The 24,968-nt window shown below is 46.2% G+C and overlaps 1 protein-coding gene across 3 annotated transcripts in view; it reads right to left on the bottom strand.

Moving 5' to 3' along the window:
- ITGA6 (integrin subunit alpha 6) overlaps positions 1 to 24,968 on the bottom strand; it is a 130,508-nt gene that overhangs the window by 91,521 nt on the left and 14,019 nt on the right. Inside the window, exon 1 of one of the 3 annotated variants that reach the window (XM_068245527.1) lies at positions 17,947 to 18,186. The exons of the other annotated variants lie outside the window; for them this stretch is intronic. The gene's annotated coding sequence lies outside the window, so the exon portion shown is untranslated. Of the gene's footprint in view, positions 1 to 17,946; positions 18,187 to 24,968 lie in introns of those variants that run through there. 3 annotated transcript variants of the gene reach the window in all.

Raw genomic sequence — 24,968 nt, 5'->3', positions numbered from 1 at the left:
GCTCACGCTTTTGTTAGCGATTTTTTTAAGCGTCTCCTGCGTGTTAGCCATTTTTTTGTAAAGTGCTTTTTTGCAGAGCGATTCATTTTTTCACTTCCTAACGTCAGTCAGCTTAGAATAAGCAAAAAAAAAGAAAAAACATGGGCCCCAATTAGGGCTGCTCAAATCCGGGAGATACCCGGATATTTGCTATCCGGATATCTCCCAGTAAACCTGTGCAGGGTGGGTGGGGGTCAATCTTACCTGTCTGACGTCTTCTTCGTCCGTCCCTGGCGCCTCCCACAATGCAGTCCATGCGCATCACGTGACTACAAACACTTCCTCCTTCAACCCGGAAGGAGGAAGTGTTTATAGTCATGTGACCGCCGCGTGGACCGCATCGTGGGAAGCGCCAGGAACGGATGAAGAAGACGTCAGACAGGTAAGATTGACCCCCCCCCCCCACCCACCCCGCACAGGTTTACTGGGAGGTATCCGGATAGCAGCTATCCGGGTATCTGCCGGATCCGGATTTGAGCAGCCCTAGGCCCAATCCAATCAACCTTTTTCTCCAAAAGGATACAAGAGCGGAACTCAGTAGGAAAAACAGGGTGGGGGGGCGGGGACTTGGTGTCAGCAGGCATGGAAGCTGTCCTAATGCCCACCGCTGCCCCGTTCTCCTCCCAATCCTTTGCTACCTAAATGCCCTTCGACAGCCTCTTCCAGATTGGCCAGGCTGGGCTAGCGATCCCTTAAGTTTTCTCATAGGAGGCAATTTTTAATCTTCTGTTAATTTACTGCGCTTAATTTACACAATTTAGAAAGTACCAAAAAGTAGGTCAAAATTATTGTGAATATTTTCTTGCTTGCTGGTGGCTTCAAAGGCATTTTATTGATAAGATGTGAAAATATCACCTAGGAGAAAAAGTGAATTGGATCAGGACCATGGTCAGAGTGCACAGGAAGAAGATGAGCGCATAGCTAATCAGCCTAGGCTTTACATCACTGGGAGGGCGGGGTTACATACAGTATACAGCAATATAGAGATATAGGAAGTGTTTCTGATGCAAAAACCTGGATAATTAAGGTAAAAGTGGGTATCCTGAATAATTTACTGTATTCCACTATATGTCATTAGAGTGCTTTTTTAAGCAATGCAATTATAATTGTACTCTGTAATGCTGATGAAAACTCAACGGTAAAGTTAGCAATAAAAAATGAACAAAACAGCTGAAGAAGCTGCTACATGCCCATTAAAGGTATACTGTACGTCACAACCTGTGGCCTCATTATACGCGGTGATGGTGAAAAGAAGTTTCACTGGGGCATTTATAACAGTCTGCCTGCTCCTGTGGTGATTCTCACTTCCTTAAAGATGTTTGCTGTGTGACTTCCCTTCTTTGACCACATCCTCTTCCTCCGCTTTTACTCCTTTTCCAATTTCACTACAATGTATCCGCAGTACGGTGTCACTTTTTACACGTCTAAAATTGGTAAGATTGACCTGAAGACGCATGTCTTGTGTGAGAGAAAACGTTTTTAAATAAGCTAAACAGTCAAGGTGATGGAAATATAGTACTGGTAGAACAGTGCAAAACCAGTGCAAATCTGTCTTAGAAATAAGAATAAGTTGATACTACTTCTAAAACTCATGCAAAGCGGCCACACTGAGGGATAAACTGTCAGCTTGTGCTGTGTTTTATTCCCCACATGATTGAATTAATATAGTTCTTTCCCAGCTGTCAGTCACTTCCCTCCCTTGTAAAGCCTGGTCAGCAGCTATGCTGCGAGATAGGAGAGCCACATTCTATTATGAAAGCTGAAGTATCCAGTATCCAGGCGCAGAACGCTCCAACGGTGGAGTGTGCGTGCGCTAACTGGTGTCAAATGGCAGATTTACTGGGCCGCCTAGCGGAGGATCAAAGCAGCCTGTTAGGACAGCTGGGCAGCAATCGTCCCAGGAAAAGAAAACATGTATATAAGTAGATAAATACTTGTTCTACATACATAAAATATATATTGTACTGTCCACCTTTTGATTTTCGTGAATTTTATGTAGTAAATAAAGAGAATCACATCGGCTCACAGTGATCACAGGGTCAGGAGCCAATGAAATCGGCTCCTGGCTGACTCACTGAGCTCTGCTGTCATAGCAACAGCAGGGCAAGTGAGCTGCAGCAGTGGCAGAGCGGCGCAAGTGGCGCAATCGGTGGGTCCGTGTGGCGTGTCGCAGGAAAGACTGGTTTTGTACCAGAAGTCTCTGGTCTTTAAGGGGCCAGAGACTGCTGGTACTCAAGTGGTTAGTCAGTCACAGACCACTGCTGCTGGGGGGGGGGGGGGGGAACTGTCACATTTCTTCGTGATCATGCATACAGACTGTACAATAACAGGTTGTTATAGATCTTAATGTGAACAAAGCACAACTATTTTTCTTCCACAGATAAAACTAAAAATATAGTTCTAACTCAGGGCAATTAGGTAAACTTTGTGCTTCAAATGTTGAAACAAGTCAAACATTTCAGGGAATCTCACAATCATCCTCACACACATTAGGAAAGGCCAATACAGAAATAACAAGCTTTTCAACTGATCAATTTTAGGTTGGAGTCGAGGAGCTGGAATCGGAGTTGTGGAGTCGGATTCAGAGCCATTTTTGGGTACCTGGAGTCGGAGGTATCATAAACTGAGGAGTCAGAGTAGTAGACGGATAAGTTTTTGCTGACTCCACAGCCCTGTTTATAGCACACACGCTATGTGTGTGAACTGCAATGGACACTGTGGCCCGTCCATGAGAGGCGGCTCACTAGTGCCCTTCCTTCCCTCCATCCCTGAAGAGTGCGAGCGGAGCGTTAGGTATTAAGACTCACCAGAATCCGACATGCCGCCTCTCTCCCCGCATCGCTCCTAGCGTCATCTCCTAGGTAACAGCGTGTCTCCTTACTGTGACGCGCCTGCATGTACTGGCGTCAGCCCCAGACCCAGCTAGCTTGCACCTTACCTACCCTGCCCCAGCCACCCAGTCACAGCCAGCCTGCACCTTACCCACCCTGCCTCACCCCCAGCTAGCCTGCACCTTACACACCCTGCCCCAGCCAGCCTGCACCTTACCCACCCTGCCACAGCCCCAGCTAGCCTGCACCTTACCCACCCTGCCCCAGCTAGCTTGCACCTTACCCACCCAGCCTGCATCTTACCCACTGTGCCCCAGCCCCGGCTAGCCTGCACCTTACCCACCCTGCCCCAGCCACCCAGCCACAGCCAGCCTGCACCTTACCCACCCTGCCCCAGCCCCAGCTAGCCTGCACCTTACCCACCCTGCCCCAGCCAGCACCTTACCCACCCTGCCACAGCCAGCCTGCACCTTACCCACCCTGCCCCAGCCAGCCTGCACCTTACCCACCCTGCCACAGCCAACCTGCACCTTACCCACCCTGCCCCAGCCACAGCCAGCCTGCACCTTAACCACCCTGCTCCAGCCAGCCTGCACCTTAGCCACCCAGCCCCTTACCCACCCTGCCCCAGCCAGCCTGCACCTTAGGCACCCTGCCCCAGCCACCCAGGTACAGCCAGCCTGTACCTTACCCACCCAGCCCCAGCCAGCCAGAACCAGCCCCAGCCAGCCTGCATCTTACCCACCCTGCCCCAGCCTGCACCTTACCCACCCTGCCCCAGCCATCCAGCCCCAGCCAGCCTGCATCCAGAACCAGCCCCTTAGCCACCCTGCACCTTACCCAGCCTGCCCCAGTCACTCAGAACCAGCCCCAGCCAGCCTGCACCTTACCCACCCTGCCCCAGCCACCCAGAACAAGCCCCAGCCAGCCTGCACCCATACCCAGCCTGCACCGTGCCACTGCCCCCCGAGACCCAGCCTGCTCCCAGCCAGCATGCACCCATACCAAGCCTGCACCCTGCACCCATAACCAGCCTGCACCCTGCCCTAGCCACCCTGCCCCCAGACCCAGCTCCAGCCAGCCTGCACCCTGCTCCAGCCTGCACCCCCCCCCCAACCCCAACCACCCAGCCAGTCTGCACTCAACCACAGCCAACATGCCTCCATACCCAGGCTTCACCCTGCCCCAGCAACCCTGCCCTAGCCACCCTGAACCCAGACCCAGTCACCCTGCACCCATACCTAGCCACTCTGCCCCCAGACCCATCCTGCACTCAGACCCAGCCACCCTGCACTCAGACCCAGCCTGCCCCCAGACCCATCCTGCACTCAGACCCAGCCACCCTGCACTCAGACCCAGCCTGTACTTTGCCCCAGCCACCCTGCACTCAGACCCAGCTAGCACCCTGCACTCATATCCAGCCTGCACCTTGACGCCCTGCTACCAGACCCAGCCTGCAACCAGAGCCAGCCACCCACTAAGAAAAGGGGAGTGAATTAAGGGGTGTGGCCTGTGTTAAGGGCAGGGTATAGGGCGCCAGAGATTATGTGCCTATAGGCTCCTGCGCAGTAAATCCGGCCCTGGGGAGCACTCTAATTCTGAGAGTCAATAGCAAGAAACACTAACATGTACTAGCCTAATAGGAAACACTAAGGAAGGAACTTGGAATGGAGGATAAACAACAAGGCTTTAACAATGAACCATTGTTACCCATACCCGCTTTAAAAGACCATGTACCCTGCAAAATAAATCCCCACTCCTCCCGCTATTGAAAGGGTTCCTTGACATCCAAAACATTTTTAAAGGGTACCCCCAGGGTAGAAAGCTTTAGAAAGGCTGCAGTAGGTAGTAAAACAGTTCTGGCAGGTTTCGGACTAGTCCATCTCCTCATGGGAAACTCTCAGAATTTTCTTTACCGTCAAAATCAGAGATCCTTTGCATGGTGTGCTTTTGTAAAAAATAAATAAGGAAATACTGAGCATCCCCCATGAAAAGAATTTTTATAACCTACTGTAAGTGACAGCACCATAGGAAAAATAATTTACAGTACATTTTACTCTGGAACATATTTGCATTTCAAATGTATTGGTAAACCTATTTTACATTTTTTGTTGCGTAATAGTGGTGCTTTAAATATCCCCAAGTTAAGTCATAAGATTGCTTCAATTACATTTTTGTTTTGTTAGATAAAGTTTCCAAAGCAAAAAAAATCCAGTTTCAAAGTTCTAGTTCCCCCTCACACATTTTTATTGTTAGTAGAGATGACTCTTGGGACTTTGGGACTGCACCAATAAGCCCCGTACACACACTGGTTGAACCTTGGCTGAGGCAGCCAATAATGACAGCATCTACCCAGAATCCAGCGTGTGTACAGAAGCCATGACCCACTCATCCCGTAATCCGCATGAAAGATAGCTTTGGCCAATCAATAGCAGGGAGTGACGTCCCACTCGCACCGCTCCGTCGGCCTTCACCCCCCCCACATCGCAACAGAAAACATCGCCTGCAGGCTAGTGGCACGTCTGTACAGCACCTGCCCTGCCATGTTCCCAATCCCCGCCAGGCAACATGCCTGGTACATTCTACGAGGCTTTACTCGCACGTTGTTTATGTTTGATGCAACTCCTCCCCTTTAGAAAAATAAATCATGTGACCCAGGGATCACTTCAGAAAATGGGCAGCTCCTAAGTGAGTGAGCGTTGCTTTCCGAGCACAGAGCAGATCACCTGAGACTGCAGGGAACAGCTGGAGAGGGGTACTTTAGAAGTGATTTATTTGACATCTGATCATTAGTGATGGTCATGTCAGGGAGAACTCATGGAGAAGCATGTGATTTGTCTGATCAGCTGATAGATTTGCAAAGCTCTGACTTGCTGTGATCACATCCTGCTTTGGCACATGATCATGACTAGCAAATTAGAGACATACATATCTATCACCTGACCAAACTGATCACATGCTTCTCCATGACTTCTCCTAGACATCACTACTGGAAATCAAGATTACAGATTTTTTTTTTAAAAATGGCTCTGCCACAAAAGTCTTGGAATATATTTGTTCCTGGAGCTGAACTTTAACCTGGGAACTGTGGCTTGCTTAGGAAAAGGATGTTTTAGTAAACTTACAAAGTTACTATTCTAGAACAGTCCTGGCATCCTGTACAGGGAAGCCTTTGTTCCCCTATGGGTAGATGCTGGCATACACTCTCCTTATTATTGGAGCATCCTGTAGGAAGCCAGGAATCCCCAGAAGACAGCAGAGAACAGCAAATATTATTCAGCTTATACATCGGGGACTAGTAACATCCAGGGGATATAATGTACTGATGACTCACACACAGTGATGTCATTAGCAGGAGGCTGCTCATATCATTCTCCAGGCAAAGATACATGGGCTTCATTAAAGGGAAATATTTAACAGGATAATAATCGTTGTAGCCATTACTGTACTATTATTTTCATAAATAAAAAAAGAGACGGTAAAGAGCAGTGCAGTTTTAGTTTTCACTAGAAAAATGACGGCTAGACTGTAATTAGTTGCTATGGCATTGTGGCCACTTTTTCTCAGCTTGACTATTAAAGTGGAACCAAATCAAAAATCCATCAGGTCTTGCACAAAAAGTAGCATCAAAGAGCAGACAAGACACAACATTTATTTTGCCCTTTTTCTCCTGGCGGATTCAAAGCTCTTCAGGGCTGCAGTCACTTAGGGCATGCTCCATAGGCGACCAGGATCATTAGGAAGCCTTGCCCAAAGACTCCTTACTGTTTTATGTACAGGCTTGAAGCTGGGATTTCGAAACCCTGGTCTAAAGGCTCATACACACATCAGACCATAGTCTTTTGAAAATGAAAGATCACAGACCAATCTTACGACCCTTCATGTAGTATGAGAGCCATACTCTACACAGTCTTTTCTATGGAGCTGAACTCCACATCAGAAAAAAATCTTTGCAAGATGCTGCACACACAGATGCTGTACACATGCAACAGATCAGTATCTGCAAAAGAGCTGTTCCTGCCAAAGATCCATTCCTGCAAATTGCAATGATAGTCTATGAGATCTGCAGATCATCATACACACATGATTTAACTGGCATTCATCTGCAGATCAAGCAATCATCCGCAGATCTGAAAATCCATCCTGGTGGATCTGATCTGCAGATGAATGTCAGTTAAATCATGTGTGTATGATGATCTGCAGATCTCATAGACTATCATTGCAATTTGCAGGAATGGATTTTTGGCAGGAACAGATCTTTTGCAGCTACAGATCTTTTGAGTGTGTGCAGCATGTTTGTGTACAGCATGTTTGTGTGCAGCATCTTGCAAAGATTTTTTGTGATGGGGAGTTCAGCTCCATAGAAAAGACTGTGTAGGTATGGCTCTCATACTACATGAAGGGTGGTAAGATTGGTCTGTGATCTTTCATTTTCCAAAGACTATAGTCTGATGTGTGTATGAGCCTAAAGGCTCAAACCTTACTTCAAAGGCAACAGTCTTAGGCCACATACACACATCAGACCATAGTCTTTTGAAAATGAAAGATCACAGACCAGTTTTATCCCCTTCCATGTAGTATGAGAGCCATACTCTACACAGTCTATTCTATGGAGCTGAACTCCCCATCAGACAGAAATCTTTGCAAGATGCTGCACACACAGATGCTGTACACATGCAACAGATCAGTATCCGCAAAAGATCTGTTCCTGCAAAAGATCCGTTCCTGCAAAATGCATTCATAGTCTATGAGATCTGCAGATCATCATACACACCTTGTTTAACTGACATTCATCTGCAGATCAGATCCACCAGGATGGATTTTCAGATCTGCAGATGATTGTCTGATCTGCAGATGAATGTCACTTAAACAAGGTGTGCATGATGATCTGCAGATCTCATAGACTATGAATGCATTTTGCAGGAATGGATCTTTGGCAGGAACAGATCTTTTGCAGATACTGATCTTTTGTGTCTGTACAGCATCTGTGTGTGCAGCATCTTGCAAAGATTTTTATCTGATGGGGAGTTCAGCTCCATAGAAAAGACTGTGAAGGTATGGCAATCATACTACATGGAAGGGGGTAAAATTGGTCTGTGATCTTTCATTTTCAAAAGACTATGGTCTGATGTGTGTATGTGGCCTTAACCAGTACCTCCAAGGTAAGCTAAAGAGCAACTAATCTTCCACTAGTAACCTAGTGGAAAAAAAAAACACCATGGTGGTTTCTGCCTGAAGCCTGGAAAGAAGTCCATAGCTCTATGGCTGAAATCGGTTAATCACTGATCGGGCATGCTTGTTGCAGCAATAATGTTCATCCTATTTGATAAAGCTATTGAATCAGATGGTTGATTGGGCCGGAACATCGCTAGATGTATGACCAACTTTAATGTCCCAATCAGCATGCAATCCAACCACTGAAGTCAATCTATAGTCAGTCCACCAACAGGGTAGAATTCAATCACTTATCACACAACTGGTCAATTGCAGATGCTAAATCTAGTGATAACAAGGAAACTCTGTGGTCTCTCTTGCAAACCAACTGTGAAGCACTCAGCAAATGTATGAGACACTAAGGTATAACTTATAGTCCTTCTCTCTTTTAACACTACCGGCCTCAATATATATGGTACAACATAAAGTACATATGTCTGGTCACCTGTCTGCTGCTGAACCTCAGCCTCTTTTGGCTCTCAGTTATGTCTACATCACACATTTCAGACAAATATGTAGCCAGTGTGGTCATGTTTCAGACAGAGCACCTGATCTGCATTTGGTTCTACAGTACATCAGCGGCTTAAAGGGGAATAAAAATGGCAGCCTCTATATCCTTCTCACTACAGTCACTTTAATAAGACCTCCACGCAGTCATTAGGTTTTGCCGTAATGCTGTCATGCATTATTTAAACACCAGCATGTTCAGGCTTCAGCTTGAGCCTAGAAGTTCACATTCATTCAGGATTACACAAAGGAAAACAGCAGATTTCAACTTGAATTCTATCATGGAAATGTGATGAACAATCTGGGATAGAATGTCTAAAGAAAACAGGATTGTGCATTATAGGTAACCTAAGATAACTGTCGAATTTGTTGGCAACCAGTTACAATTCACAAAATTGCGAGATGGGTACAGGCCTTTAGTCCTGGCATGTTTGTTACCAAGACTGGTAACTGCAGCTAAACTTACTACATGAAGCTGATCTGATCCGGACCGCATACTGTACAAACGGAACGTACGTTCCGCATAGCAATGTAAAGTCTATGCGGACGTTCACACGCGTCCGTTCCGTACAGTACGATGCCGGATCGGATCCAGACTCTGGACTCTTTTCCAACATGCGCTATTTTTTGGGTCCGGATCTCCGGCCCATGCACCCGGACCGGAGCCGGACCTGAGCCTGACAGCACCATCAGGAACACAGAAACCAATGGGGAACGGAAGGCACAGAACACACTGCCTACAAAAACCTGACGTTCTACCCCACTTCCTATGCGTATGCAAGCGGCCATTTCGGATGGGGACACATGGGCCAAGCATGTCTGGAGTGGAGCAGCAGTGACAGACGTGCTGGAGCTGTTTGGCAGAATGTCGGAGGTGGAGGTGAGGCCTACAGCGGAGGAACCTGATTCTACACGTGCACCAGGTGCACCTTCTGCTGACCAACATTTTTTTTTCAAATTTCGCTATTTTTTGCCCACGGATCCGGATGGCAGCCTGATGCATGCCTGATACAAACGGACCGGATCCGGATTGGAACCGTACGGTTCTGATCAGGATCAGGTCAGGATCCGATCAGGATCCGGTCCGTTTATTTGCCAAAACGCAAGTGTGAACGGGGCCTAAGGGCCAATATATCATGTCTTACATTATCATATTTAAATCCCATATTGCATTTTACTCTCCATGTTTCTGTAAATTGTAGGGTGCATAACCTCATTTCCCTCCTGAACAGCACAAATGATGGAATGCATATTATATCATTACAACTCTTTCATTAGTGGGGAGTAACAGCTGTTGGTCTACGCTGGATTGTACATGACACCGCTCAGATTACACACAACAGCAATGTGAAAGCAGGGCAAGTCACTATCTCCAGAAGCTCGGAACAGATGGCTGCCTATAGACACGCCTATGTGAAATGTATAGCACTCCGTCATTACCGCAATCAGTGACTGGAAACATCTTGAGTAGAGACCAGGATGGCTGGTCAGATCTGCTGGGGGCCTGTAGGCTTTCAGTGAAAACTAATACATTTGTCAGCGGGGAGGGGGTATGGAGGCAGCAATGAAACCCATCCAGTAATCTCATCTCTCTGCGGATGCTCCTGAGAACCGTCCTGTATCCAAACATCCAGGCAAGAGACTGGCTAACACAGCTGTTTACACCTGGACTGGCAGGCAGTCTCATGCCTGTGGTTTCTATAGTGTAGTGGTTATCACATCCACCTAACACGCGAAAAGTCCCAAGTTCGAATCACAGCTAGCGCACTAACTGCACAGAGTTTGTATGTTATCCCCGTGTGTGTATGGGTTTCCTCCGGGCCCTTCAGTTTCTTCTCACAACCCAAAAACATACAGATAATTTAAGAGGATTCCTCCCTAAAATTGGCCCTGGACTACATTACATACACTACTACACAATACATGCACAGACATATGACTACGGTTGGGATTAGATTGCGAGCTCCTCTGAGGGACAGTTAAGTGACAAGACAATATACTGTACTGTGGACACTGGCATATACCCCCTGTTAAGAGATATTGCAGGAAACTGGCACTGGACCGGTTAAGTGGGGGTCTAGATCCCCATACAGTTAGTAGATCACGAATATGATTGCTTCAGCTGAAAGTCTGATGTCTGTTCAGGTATCTTATATATTGGTCAAAGTGTGAGTAGCAATCAGCCAGGCAGAATTTTGTTGGCTCTGAAGCCTTCTGCCTCTCTTTACCCCCTCCTATCGATACGGAGTTACTTGCAGTTTACTTGCATGACTGTTGGTAGACATTTCAACAGAAGATAACACTCATTTCTCTACAGGGCTTAAAGGATATCAGCATTTACAAATGTAATTAGAGTATACTTACAAACATCACTACATTTATCAATATGCCCCTGGCTTACTCCCTAAAAGATAAGTGGAGTTGTTCACGCTGCATCTTTCGTAGATAAGACAAGACAATCAAATTTATATTGCGATTGTCTCCTAGTGAATTCAAAGCTCTTCAGAGCAGCAACCACAGGCAACCAGGAGCATTAGAGAGCCTTGCCCAAAGACTCCTTAGGGCCAGGTTAACATGGGGGACTGCCTGAGTCTGTGCATGTCGTTTACCACCACGATCCACCGTGTCCTGCATTAAGAGGTTCATCTTAATGTGTTTACCATCAATCACGCCAGCACCACAGCGAGTCGCTTCTAGTGCTGGTTGCGTTTGCGGTTCCATATTTCCCCAGGGGCACAAAAGGTGAAGCGAAAAACGCTTTTCTGCTCAGTTGTAGAAAAGCCTTCCATAATGGCGAAATAAGACACCATTAGTGGCTTAAGCCCCCTAACCAGTACGCTATCTAGATGCTTCCATAACCAAAATATGGAGCGGTGCTCTAGTGTTCCACAGCATGACCATCTATTCACAACATCCTTGTAGTGTAAGTGAGCCCTGTTTTGTGTAGTCGCTTAAAGAGGAACTCCAGTGAAATAATGTAATAAAAAAGTGCTTCATTTTTACAATAATTATGTATAAATGATTTGGTCAGTGTTTGCCAGTTGTAAAATCTTTTAAATCCCTGATTTACATTCTGACATTTATTGCATGGTGACATTTTTACTGTTGGCAGGTGATGTAGCTGCTGCATGCTTTTTTGGCAGTTGGAAACAGCTGTAAACAGCTATTTCCCACAATGCAACAAGGTTCACAGACAGGAAACTGCCAGGAGTACCACGGTCCTCAGAGTTTCTTGTGGGAGGGGTTTCACCACAATATCAGTCATACGGCGCTCCCTGATGGTCTGTTTGTGAAAAGGAATAGATTTCTCATGTAAAAGGGGGTATTCAGCTACTGATTGGGATAAAGTTCCTCTTTAAGCCAGGATTCAAACTCTGGTTAAAGGCTCGAACCTCAAATCAAAGGCAGCCCCCTAACCAGTAAGCTATCCAGATGCTTTCATAGCCAAAATAGGGAGCTGTGTTACAGTTTTCCACAGCATGACCATCCATTCACAATACAGAGTGATGTCAGCCTTTCTCTACAAAAGTCACATTTTCTTATGGTAGGTGGCAGGACTTCCAGCATTACTGTCTCTAACCAATACAAGGGTAATACTGTAAGCCCCTCCTCCCTGCCCTAACGCCCCATGACTTCCACAGGTGTGGGATAACATCATAATATACTGTAAATAAATGCCCACCGCCCTCCAGGGCTGCAGATGTACAAGTGTAGGACTTGTTCCTTTAGGACACACTTTTAGTGATTCCTGACATTACTGGGTCTTTGCACTCTGGCAAGATGCAGCAACACAGAAAAGTTCAATGTTTCAATGCGGTCGGTACATCCTACAAGCTTGTTTCTGGCAGGCGTCTATAAAACGCTTCTAAATATTTGGACGGAGCGGACTATTGATTTGACCTCCACAGAAATCAAAGGAAAATACTTCTCAGAAGTAATGAAATCAGTAGCAAGTGCTGGTCAATGCCTCTTTCAGTGCCAGTCAAAGCTGGTCAACACCTGATAAACTTGCCATTCAGGAGCCAGAAACTCCTATAACAGCACCAGCCAATGCCAGCTTTGTCAGTGCTTCTGGTGTAAGTGAGCTCTGCAAGGTTAAATAGGAACTGTAGTTATTTAATTGGATCGTAAATAGAATCGCACAAAGAACCGTATCGTGTAGATTGGGATTTACTCTTTAACGTGCAGACAAGCAACAGGAATCAGTCATAATCCAACTAATGTGTACAGTCAAAGCAACCTGTACTATTTCCAGTTCCTCTTGCCGTGCTTCTGGATGACACAGACTGATGCTAGCTCTATATAGGTCAGTAATGACACCTCAGTCACTCCCTGATCTCAAATCATTTGGGTAAGCACTGATCAATAGTGCCAATTTGTCAGCTCAACCTCCGTTAGATTGTGGCAGAAATCTGATGAAGAATCAACCAATTCACTAGTGGATCAGGACAACAGCCAGGCAATAAGCATTTTTAATGGAAGTCTACAATGGCAGCCTCCATATAATTTTCAAATGTCTTGAAAACACAGAAAACCCTTGTTTTGGAGAATTGAAAAGTGCAGCTTAGTAGAACTTGCAGAGAATGTACGAGACTAATATTTATAGCAGCATTGAAACAATAGGAGAGAGCATGCCTTGTCCCGCAAGCTGCCTCATTTCACATTCCTTACATGGTGGCATTTCACTATAACAGAAATCACAGCTACACAAAATACGGAAAGGCAGAGCATCCAAAGACAAATGGAGAGATTCTGATAAAAGTATCTATCTGCTTTTGTTCACTTTTGTTTTGAAAGTTTTGTAAATCCTGAACCAACATGATGCCAGGCTAGGTAACATTTCTGTCCTGCTTGTTCTGACTTAGTGACTCCGAAATAAAGAAACAGGAAATCTTGATTCCACTGGAACAGGAATTTGAGGTGGCTGATTCAGAATTTTGCAATCTAGATTAAGGGGTGCTCAGGGGACGCCTCGCTTAACTGATTCTGAAAACGAACACAGAAGCATTTGGCCTTGCTTCCCATCATTCAGTCATCACGGCATGTTTTGAGCCCCCTAGGTGGACACGAATGCACCAAATGTAGCTGATTCTAGACGCTACATGTAGCATCCAAGACAACACAAGACAACAGAATCAAGTGCGGCGTTTACATGAACCATGGGATAAGCTGGTACCATCTTTTAAAAAGCACTGTAATTAATTTGAATGGACAGCGCTTCATTGACGAATATCGCAAGTGGCACTATTAATGCCCATGTAAACCGGGCCTAAGGAACGAGTTCTCGGTTAATTAAACAGCCACTGATTAATTAAGCTGTCATTGAAAGAGGAACTTTAACCAAGGATCGAACTTCTCTGCAATCAGTAGCTGATACCCCCTTTCCCATGAGAAATCTTTACCTTTTCTTGAATGGATCATAGAGGGTGTCTGTATGGCTGATATTGTGGTGAAACCCCTCCCACAATGTGATGTCATGACCATGGTCCTGAGAGTTTACTCATTGCATTGTGGGAAATAACAGATTTTTCCAACTGCCAATATCTCCCTCTGGCAGAACTAAAGATGTCGCCACTAGTGATAAGTTTTACAATATAAATCAAGGACAGCAAAGATTTTACAATGGGCAAACATTGACTACATAATCTATATTGTAAAAAATTAGCAATTTTATTCATTGTTATTTTTTACTAGAGTTCCCCTTTATTTCTTTATCAGTGCCCACATCTGATAAGTCCCCTGAAATATTCAATTCAGCCCCTGTGTATGCCTATGTAATCAAATTTCATTGGATTTTCTAGCTATCAAGTGATCAAAGGACTGAGGCTAAGTTAACAGTGGGACGTTACTGTCCTGCGTTATAAAAGTCGCACAACGCAGCTTACCGCACTGCAATGTTAACCCTATGCGACGTTCACAGTGCGACGTTAAAGTCGCGTTGTAAATGTTGCATTTATTGTGACGCACTGCTGCAGTGCATTACCTCTTACTGCAGACGTCAACAGATAAAGGGAAGCATACGTTTCATTGCCTGTATGCTCTACTGTATGTGACGGTAATGCAGCGTTAAGTTGCGTTGCGACTTTTTTGGTGTGTTGCGGTGTAATTTTGCATTGCGACCTTAACGTCGCATCATAACGCACCATCCTATTGTGAATCTAGCCCTAAGCTCAGTACACATACTACATGACAATCGGCTGGCGCAGACTTTGGCCTCAATTCACTAAGATCATGCTGGAGATAATAAAGCAAGAGAAAACTTACCTCCACACAGTAAGATAGTTATCTTATCTCTTCATTCCTTCAGTTACCTTAAGTTACCTCCTCTGTAGTTAATTTACCTCCTCTGTAGTTATTTTCACACGCAGTTAATAAACAGCCTGTCTTTAACTGTGGAGTTATTTTAAGGATTGAAGAGGTAACTTAACCTTTTCAGGACCGCCTCTATGAGATCCTACGCCGCACTTGTGGCTGTTCTAGCCTGATGCGGCGTAGGATCTACGCCGGCCCGCAGTTTCCGCTCCCGACACGATCGTGAGCACCCGGAGGGGGAGATTAAGCTGTCATATGACAGCCGATATCTCCCCCGAGTGATCAGCAGCCATCGCGTATGGCTGCTGATCACATGATCACTACGATCGCCGTCGGATCGTAGTGATCAGTTTGACAGCTGCGGCGGCAGGGGGGAAAGAAGAGGATCCACTCACCTCCCTGCCGTTCCAGCGATGATCGGCGCCCCCCTCCGCTCTGGCCGGCATCTCCGCTCCATCTGACGTCAGCGCCGGGTCCCGGCTTGATGACGTCATCAAGCCGCGACCCGGAACTGATTGTCAGACAGAACGGAGATGCCGGCCGGAGAAGAGGGTCCCATGCGGCTCATCGTTGGAGCCTGGAAGGTAAGTGAAGGCTGCTGGCAAAAGGGGGGGCACAGGCCACCATGGGGGGACACCAATCCAGCCAGCCACACACGGGATCCGGCCGCCTGACCCCCCCAAACGCGCGCACCTCCCTCCTACGCAAAATGCCTTGGTCCTTAAGGGGGGGGGTAGGCGGCCGGTCCCGAAAAGGTTAAAGACAGAAGAGTTAACTTTAGATTTGCCTGAGGTAAAATGTTTCCTGAATACGACATGCCTCATCACCATGGTGACCGCTCTAGAAACGTTATTAAAGACATGAGATAAGCTTAGTGAATTGAAGCCATTGACTGAGAGTTTAATGTGTGTACAGCAGTTCCAGACGTCACCTATAGATCTGGCCCACTGGATGTTTAGTAACCCCAAGACCTGACCAACCCACAGGTGGCAAATTCTACCACTGAGTGTCTACATGCATTTAGGAAAACCTTTGTGCCTACAGAGGAAGGACCAGAACCACGAGGGTGTTTATAGTAAGCCTTAACACAGATATAAAAATAAAGCCACCACAAACAGAAGTGAGTGGACTGTAGAAAGACAAATAAGAAACTGTTATTGTACACATACAAGCTATATATAGTCTCATAGCTCCGCTGTGCTAATACTCTGCCAGGTGAGCGTTGGGGGGCGGAAGCAGGCCCTCATAGCCCCCCCCCTCCCCCCATTGCAGAAGTCACAAGGGCTACTGTTACGCCACAGCTCCCGCTCAAAGCTGCTGTCATCCCTCCTCCCCCTCCATAGCAACAGAATGTACAGCACTCGGTTCTGAACTGTCATCCGAAGGATTGAGTCCCGATCCCTGTGGCGTCAGTGTGTGTGTACAAGTCTACAACAGGGACAGACATGAGTCTATGGGTATGACAGGGATAGGACTGTAAGCTCCTCTAGGATCAGTTAGTGACAAAGTTACATGGTATCTTGGTAAATCTGAAGATGTCAGTGCTATATGAATACGTAATAATTACAACAATGTATATGTTGTAAGGACATGTATCCTTTAAAGGGGACCTGAAGTATTGCACAGGACAGAAGGAGAACACAGAGAAATGCACCCTGTATGTATTTAGAGAGTTTAGCCTGATTACCCCTCATCTGTGTCTAATCACAAGTTGTAATTTGATGCATCAGATGTGTCAGTTGACTGCCACTGCAGATAAGCTCATTTGAAAGCACAGGATGTTAACAATATATCAGTTTCCATGAAAGCAGGAAGTAAAAAAAACTGCAGATTTGTTGCAGGATTTTTATCAGCTGTAACAAAGAAATGTTTTTTCTTTAAAAATGAATATGCTTTGCTTATCTTTTAGAGCAGAGAAGCAGTTATGAGTTCAGGTCCGCTTTTAAGGTCAGCAGTACAGTATAAGGGTCTATATATTTTCATCACTGCTGATTCTCTTTACCAGTATCATGAGTGGAACAGGGCAGGCCTGACACACAGTAGATAGCACACAGAAATAACTCTTGTGAAAACATTCCAGGCTTCAGACCAAACCCCCGTTTCCGATGACATAAAGCGTTAATGTGACTGATAATTTCCAGCACCCAGGCTCCCATGTGCTCACCAGCTCTGGGAACATACTGCAGGGTGCAGCCAACAAGTCAGGGCTGCAGTAATTAGAGGCCACTCCCCCAAACACCTATTATGCTAACCATTATCTTCTATCCCTTCCTGGTTTTCCATTTTAGTGCCAAAAATTACTGACATGGGATTTATATATAGGTAATCAGACACACTGCTGACAATGCATTGCAACTGCTTGCTAGGACAGCTTAGCCATCTTTTAGATGAAAAGTTATTCAACTCTTTTTTAGACACGGAGAAGCGAACACTAGCCACTCCCATTTAGTGGGCAGAACTATTGGCTAACCCCATCCACCAATACTGGCCATCACTTTCAAAGAGGGTACAGGGTATTCTTCTGCAAACCTATGAAATAGCCGCCAGGAGATTTGGGCGCTGGATAAAGCTGATATATGGCTTACGCTGCGTTAATTACTATTCCCCCTCCAGGACGTCGTGGATGGTTGGAATGATGTAATTCGGGTTCCAGCTATTGCTGGCGGCCGAATTACAGTGTTTTAAAAGTAATTTGTGCTCCGTCTTTTGACGGCGCCCAAATTAATCAATGAACGCAGCTATATTCCTATTAAGACCTATGATGGTGCCGGCTGCACCCAAATCTCCTGCGCTGTTTTAACAACGCTCGATTCTTCTGCCCTCTCATTGGTCATTTGGGTCGCAGAGTATGGCAACAAATACAGCTGTGTTTGTTTACTAAAATAATCAGGTCCTGTATATAGAGGCTGGACATGTGGACGTCAAGGTCATGGCCATGGACCACATTCCAAAACTCTGCAGAGGTGGTGATTGGATCAACCATCTTAAAGAAAACCTGTACTGAAAATAAAAGTCAAAATAAGCATACACAAGTCATACTTACCTTTCATGTAGTCTACTCCTCAGTGTCTTTCTCCTGTCCTGCGTCCTATTTGTTCACTATGATCAAGAGAATTTTCCGTCCTCCATTTTGAAAATAGCCATTACCCATAACAGCTTTCTGGTCAGCACACAGTTAAACTGTAACATCGCCCACTTGAGCCATAGGGAAACATGGACATTGCCTGGTACATCCGTTTTCCTCTCAGCTATAACTGACAGCAACTGATATTTTACTGACAGCAACTGATATATTTCAGATCTGACAAAATATTGTCAGAACTGGATGGGATTATTGTCAGAAGAAAATGGTGAGCTTCTGAGAGGAACTGATGGCAAGGTAACTCTGTAATGTTCATTTGAAGTTACCTCATGTGTTTATTTTAAATATTTTTACTCAGTACAGGTTCTCTTTAAACAGAAACAAGTCTACTGGATTCACTGTTTTGGGACCTTATACCCAAAAGCTCTTAAGATGGACTTTGACTTCCACTTGTTTCTAGGATCATGTTTTTCTCTGTTTATATACCTTTGGTTTTCAGGTGATGTTTATAATTTGTTACTATGGCAACTGTGATGTCATTTCCTGGGATGGGAAATATACATACATGTTTGATGCCATTCACTTGTGAACTTGACAAAGGGTGAGGTTCACCTGAAAGGTTGATCTATGCTGTAGTGAAAGCTTTTACACTCCACAAAAGAGCATTGTGTGCGGCAACCAGTGTTATGTATTGTTGAACATGTGGAGGAAGAGGAGACCTCTTATTGCTGGCACGCAAAAAAATAAAATATATACACACACACACTTACTCTGAAGACCCTTTTTTACACATTTTTTGCGTTGTGATGTGATGCTCCCGCCGCATCGCAATTCAAAAAACAACAATCATATGACCCTATAGCAGAGTGCGCCAACAGGGTCATATGAATAGCGCCGCCCCACGCTCAGTGATGTACTCCCTGCTGGGATTCCCGTCACTCCGTGCATGCATGCCGCAGCGCACCACGCTCCATTTACACTACATGCATCGCCCACAGACTTCCATTACCCCAAGCGCAATGTGTTAAGCGCAGTGCTTGCAGCAACGCGCTCTCGCCCCTGCGTTGGCTCCGATAGATCCAGACCGCAACAGACTGCAATAAGTGTGAAAGTCTCCGAAGACTTTCATAGCTTTTGCGGCCCCGGTAAAATAGGGTAACGCAGGTTTACCTTGCAAGTGTAAAACGGCCTAACGAAAAACAAAACTAAGGGGAAAAATCATGCTGTATCACACCTGAGGTCAATATTTTCCTTTATAATCTATCTTCAGTCTCCTTTCTCCTTATTTATTAGGCTGGATGTGTGTCGCTGCTGCTGCTGCTGCCTGATTTGTCTGAGAAATGTAAGTACGGTGTGCTTTATATAATCTCCTGAGGCTTCCCTCTTTACAATGTCAATTAAAAATTTAGCAGAAGGAATTGATGGTGGGTGTTGCATGATGTAAACCATCGGCACAGCTCATCAATAATACTGAGCAATCCATCACATGCTCTGCATAATTAAAGAGATGTAAATAAGACAACTAATTGAAGGCCTGTCATTTAAAGCCCTAAAAACATTCAGATAAGTTAATTGGCTTCCACCTAAATTGGCCCTAGACTAGGATGGAAATATGGCTGTGGTAGGGATTCCATTGTGAGCTCCTCTGAGGGACAGTTAAAGTACGTACAAACACACCAACCAACTAAACAACCAACTATGTACGCAAGCTAAATGACATACTGCACAACGTATCTGCATTCAAAAACAACAAAGTTGTTCAAAAGACTTGTACACACATGCCAACCTCCATGATACCGTAGTTGGCAGGTTGATCCACCAGTTGGATCTGGCAAAAAAACTGTTATCAGTTAGCCGTCTGTTGTTTGCCAGCCGTACACACGCCCAACTATCTTCCAAAAGACCAAGAATAGAAGATTGTTGGGCATCCTTGGTGGAACTTGAACACCAGGCCCTATGAAGGTTTATACACCAATCATGGTACAACTTAATCACTGTTGTCACAGATCATTTTAGGTGTCTATGCCCAGGCCTGTGGGAATCCACACAGCTCTGGACTGAATATAGGGGCTGTTTTTTAATTGGTAGAGGAATTAGGCTTGGGAGCCTTCCTGCTAGTTTGGTTACTCACCATTTTTTTTCATGATCTTTGATAAGATCATGAATGATACTGTATATATATATATATATATATATATATATATATATATATATATATATATATATATATATATATATATATATAATAGAGTAAGTGCCTCAACCTTCAAGCAAGAAGAAGAAGTACTTTGCATGAGAAAATGTATGCGTGCTCAAACACCAAGTTTAAGGCCTCTTTTCCACGGACTGTTGAGCTGTGTGCTCAGCAAGAAGTTACCAGGCAGCAGTGAGCAGATACCAGGCAGCAGTGAGCAGATACCAGGCAGCAACAAGCAGTTACCAGGCAGCAGCAAGCTGTTACCAGGCAGCAGCAAGCTGTTATCAGGCAGTAGTGAGCAGATACCAGGCAGCAACGAGCAGTTACCAGGCAGCAGCAAGCAGTTACCAGGCAGCAGCAAGCAGTAACCAGGCAGCAGCAAGCAGTTACCAGGCAGCAGCAAGCAGTTACCAGGCAGCAGCAAGCAGTTACCAGGCAGCAGCAAGCAGATACCAGGCAGCAGCAAGCTGTTACTAGGCAGCAGTGAGCAGATACCAGGCAGCAACAAGCAGTTACCAGGCAGCAGTGAGCAGTTACCAGGCAGCAGCAAGCAGTTGTGAGAGTTTGAGAGGCATTTCCCTGCCTATCAACAGTCCATGGAAAATAGGCCTTACCCTAGCAAGTCTGACTTTGCAAATCTGGCCTAATTGGCTATTCATGAGGCAATGCTCATGCAAATGCATGCACAAACCAATACCCGCAAAGCGGTCACACCCTGCTACATGCTACATTAGCACTATCCAAGAGCGCCACGGTGAGGATTCCCAATGCCCCCTTTTTATACAACCGGGGGGACCGCAGGGTCCCAGGCTCTCTCACTGCCTGGAAACCACAGCGGCACCCCGGAGGTGGAGGCTGGGTGGCGTCCATTGCGTTCTGCTACATGCGCATTAACTTGGGGGCACCACATAAGAAAGGAGAGAAGCATGGGTCACCCCGAGCTTTAGAGCTCAGGGCTGGCTCACATACAGCACTCCAGGGGGGGGGGGAGGACAGGCGCAGAAAAACTCACTCCAGGGCTCACACCACCGGAGCAAGCCATCCACCACCTGCCTCCAAAGGATACAAACTGCACAAAATGCTTTCCATGAGAAAATTAATGCGCATGTAGTAGAACGCAATGGACGTTAAGGTAAGTGCCTGTTTTTAATATTAGGAGGTGGGTGCGGACGGCTCTCCCCGGCGCTGGCCACGCTTGGGGGGGTCGGCTGCGCCACCCAGCCTCCCCCTCCCAGGTGCCGCTGTGGTTCCCAGGCAGCGAGAGAGCACTTTGCGGTATTGGTTTTTTGACCCTGCATAGTTTGGCATGCGAAAGCAAATGCATATTTGCATGAGCATTGCCTCATGAATAGCCAATTAGGCCAGATTTGGAAAGCCAGACTTGCTAGGGTTAAACTTGGTGTTTGAGCACGCATAATTTTTCTCATGGAAAGCATTTTTTGCAGTTGTATCCTTTGGAGGAAGGTGGTGGATGGCTTGCTCTGGTGGTGTGAGCCCTGGAGTGAGTTGTCTGCGCCTGTCCTCCCCACCCCTTCTGGAGTGTTGTATGTGAGCCAGCCCTGAGCTCTAAAGCTCGGGGTGACCCATACTTCACTCCTTTCTAATGTGATGTCCCCAAGTTAATGCGCATGTAGCAGAACGCAATGGACGTTAAGGTAAGTGCCTGTTTTTAATATTGGGAGGTGGGTGCGGACGGCTCTCCCCGGCGCTGACCACATTTGGGGGGGGTAGCTGCGCTACCTAGCCTCCCCCTCCGGGGTGCCACTGTGGTTCCCAGGCAGTGAGTGAGTCTGGGACCCCACAATCCCCCCCCCCCGGTTGTATGGGGGCATTGGGAAGCCTCCCGTGGCGCTCCTGGATAGTGCTAATGTAGCATGAACTAATTCCCGCAGGGCGATCGCTTTGCGGTATTGGTTTTTGGACCCTGCATAGTTTGGCATGCGAAAGCAAATGCATATTTGCATGAGCATTGCCTCATGAATAGCCAATTAGGCCGGATTTGCAAAGCCAAACTTGCTAGGGTTAAACTTGGTGTTTGAGCACGCATACATTTTCTCATGGAAAGCCTACTTCTTCTTGCTTCAAGGCTGAGGCGCGTACTCTATTAGATAGATGCGGCGTATGCTACGACGCGGGTTGGCTAGTATGTATATATATATATAAAACCTATTGACTTTTTGATTACTGGTGTGTGCGGTCGTTTTTGAAGTTCAGTGAAGCTGGAGGAGCCGAGCACGGAGAAGGGTCAGCGGAGACCAGAGGAACACGCATCGGCCGGAGCAGGTAATGTATTGCTGCTAGCGTCGACCGCCGCTATTGACGCTCTACCGACCCGCCGGTGATCGACCGAAATCTTCCACATGGACGGATCGACGGGAATGATTGATTTAGGACGGAAATCGATCGTTCTGTCAGCGTTTGTGCAACGATTTCACAGCAGATTCGATCACAGTGATCGAATCTGCTGTATATCGGCCGGGAAAATCGTTAAGTGTATGGGCCCCTTAATGATGCCAGTGTGCTTGTTATATAAATACGCTAAATCGGTACCAAGTTGGCCCTGAGCAATAATGGCCATACAGTATAGTGCTATGCCTAGTTCCCACTCCACCCAGTCTGATCCCATTTTCAGACTGTGAGTGATCGGGGGAACCGCTATGACACTGAAAGCTCATTTTGCTGGCAGTACTAATGCCGTTCTAATCGTTTTTGGGAGATTTTCCCATTCAGTGCAATGAAACTATTACATGTAAAGCGCATAGGCTAAAAACGTTTACATTTTTCCAGTGTGTTCCGCAATGTGCAGTACAAACAAATCTTTAGGTACTGAGCACACTCTGTTATGTATCGTAAGTGGCCGTGCGATTTACAGACTACAGGCACCTGCGTTTGGGACAAGGTGAGGAATGGACAACGCAGAGAGGTATGTGGATCCAACATGAACATACCTCTGTGCTTACCTTAAAGTGTACCAGACATGTTTAAAGAAGCAGCTTTGAGGCCTCTTGCACACTGCAAGAAATTCCGATTCAGATTCCGCTTTTTAATCTGTTTTTACATCCGATTCCGATCCCGATTTGCAGTGTGCAGGGAGAAAACTGCAAATCAGAATCTGAATCGGATGTAAAAACTGATTAAAAAGCGGAATCTGAAACGGAATCGCTTTCAGTGTGCAAGAGGCCTTATACTTACCTGTGGCTTCCTCGAGCGCCATGCTGGCCGTGGGCTACATGGCCGTCCTCCTGGGCACCTTCGTTCCTCCACAGTGTCCTCCGGTATGTATCCCAGCCGCTGCTAGTCATGATTTGCCGTGCACACGCCCCTGGCGAGCTCTCGTGGCCTGGGCCATTCTACACCTGTATGTGCAGTAGTCAGCAACTACCAAGGCTGACAGTGGGAGAAAAGAGGGAATCGGATGGGCAACAAAGGAGCTGATGAACTATAGAGGGCTGGAAGAAACCTGAGGTAAGTATAAATCCTTTACCCCCAGTCTTAACAGGTTTATCTGTAAAGAAAATCTGTAATGAAAAAAAAAAAAAAAAAACCTCTGGGGGATACCTACCTCAGGAGGGGGAAGCCACTGGATCCTAACGAGGCTTCCCCTGTCCTCCGGTGTCCCAGCAATCCAGCGCTGCAGCCCCCCAAACCACGGTGAGGTAAATATTTATCTACCGCGATCCTGCGCAGGTAGCTCTCCGTTCAGCTTAATGCAGAAATAGCCAAACCCGATCGGATCTGCTCTACTGCGCAGGCGCGAGTGCTTTGCGCTTGCACAGTAGAGTGGATACGATCAGGTTCGGCTATTTCCGCCTTCCCTGAACGAAGAGTCGCTAGTGCGCCCGTGCAGGATTGCTGGGAGGTAAATATTACTCGCGCCTGCACACCCTTGTCCAGCCTTGTCGAGGGACTTTCGGGGGAGCCAGCGCTGGATTTTCCCCAAGCTGAGGCTTCCCACTCCCTAGGTAATTATCCCCCAATGTTTTTTTTACGTTACAGGTTCTCTTTAAGATTTCTGACACGCCCCCTGCTGGTTTGTGCAGCTGAGCCGAGTGTGATGATGTCAGCCGAGGCGGTCTTCAATGACCATCCTGGCCAAGTTTAATCTAACGTGTGTATGCAGCTTCAAGGACAACTAAAGTGAGAGGGATATGGAGACTGCCATATTTATTTCCTTTCAAACAATACTAGTTGCCTGGCAGCCCTGCTTATCTTTTTGGCTGCAGTAGTGCCCGAATAACACCAGAAACAAGCACGCAGCTAATCTTGTCAGATCTGGCTAAAAGTATTATGCTGGGTACACACTATGGGATTTTCTGGCCGATTTACTGTCAGATCGATTATTTCCAACATGTCCCATCTGATTTCCGATCGATTTCCGAGCATTTTCCGATCAATGTCCATTCACTTCAATAGGAAATCGATCGGAAAATGCTCGGAAATCAGATCGGACATGTTGGAAATAATCGATCTGACAGTAAATGGGCAAGAAAATCTCATAGTGTGTACCTAGCATAGGTAGAGGTAGAGAATTGGCAGGACAGCCAGGCAACTGGTATTGCTTAAAATGAAATAAATATGGCAGCCCCCACATCCCTCTTGCTTCAGTTGTCCTTTAAGTCAAGGTATAAACAAACAAACAAACCCTGATCCCACCATGATGAGCATGGCTCGTTGGCTACACTTGCAAGTATATGGCCATTTCTAGGCAGTCCATACTCCAGACAGTACTGATTCCATGCTTGCAAGGAAGTGAAAGTTGAGCTTATGTCCAGTATTGGAATGTCAT

Source organism: Hyperolius riggenbachi, chromosome 7, assembly GCF_040937935.1.
Source record: "Hyperolius riggenbachi isolate aHypRig1 chromosome 7, aHypRig1.pri, whole genome shotgun sequence".
Lineage (NCBI taxonomy): Eukaryota > Metazoa > Chordata > Amphibia > Anura > Hyperoliidae > Hyperolius > Hyperolius riggenbachi.
The sequence above is the reverse complement of the archived record's forward strand: the minus strand, read 5'-3'. Positions and strand labels throughout refer to the sequence as shown.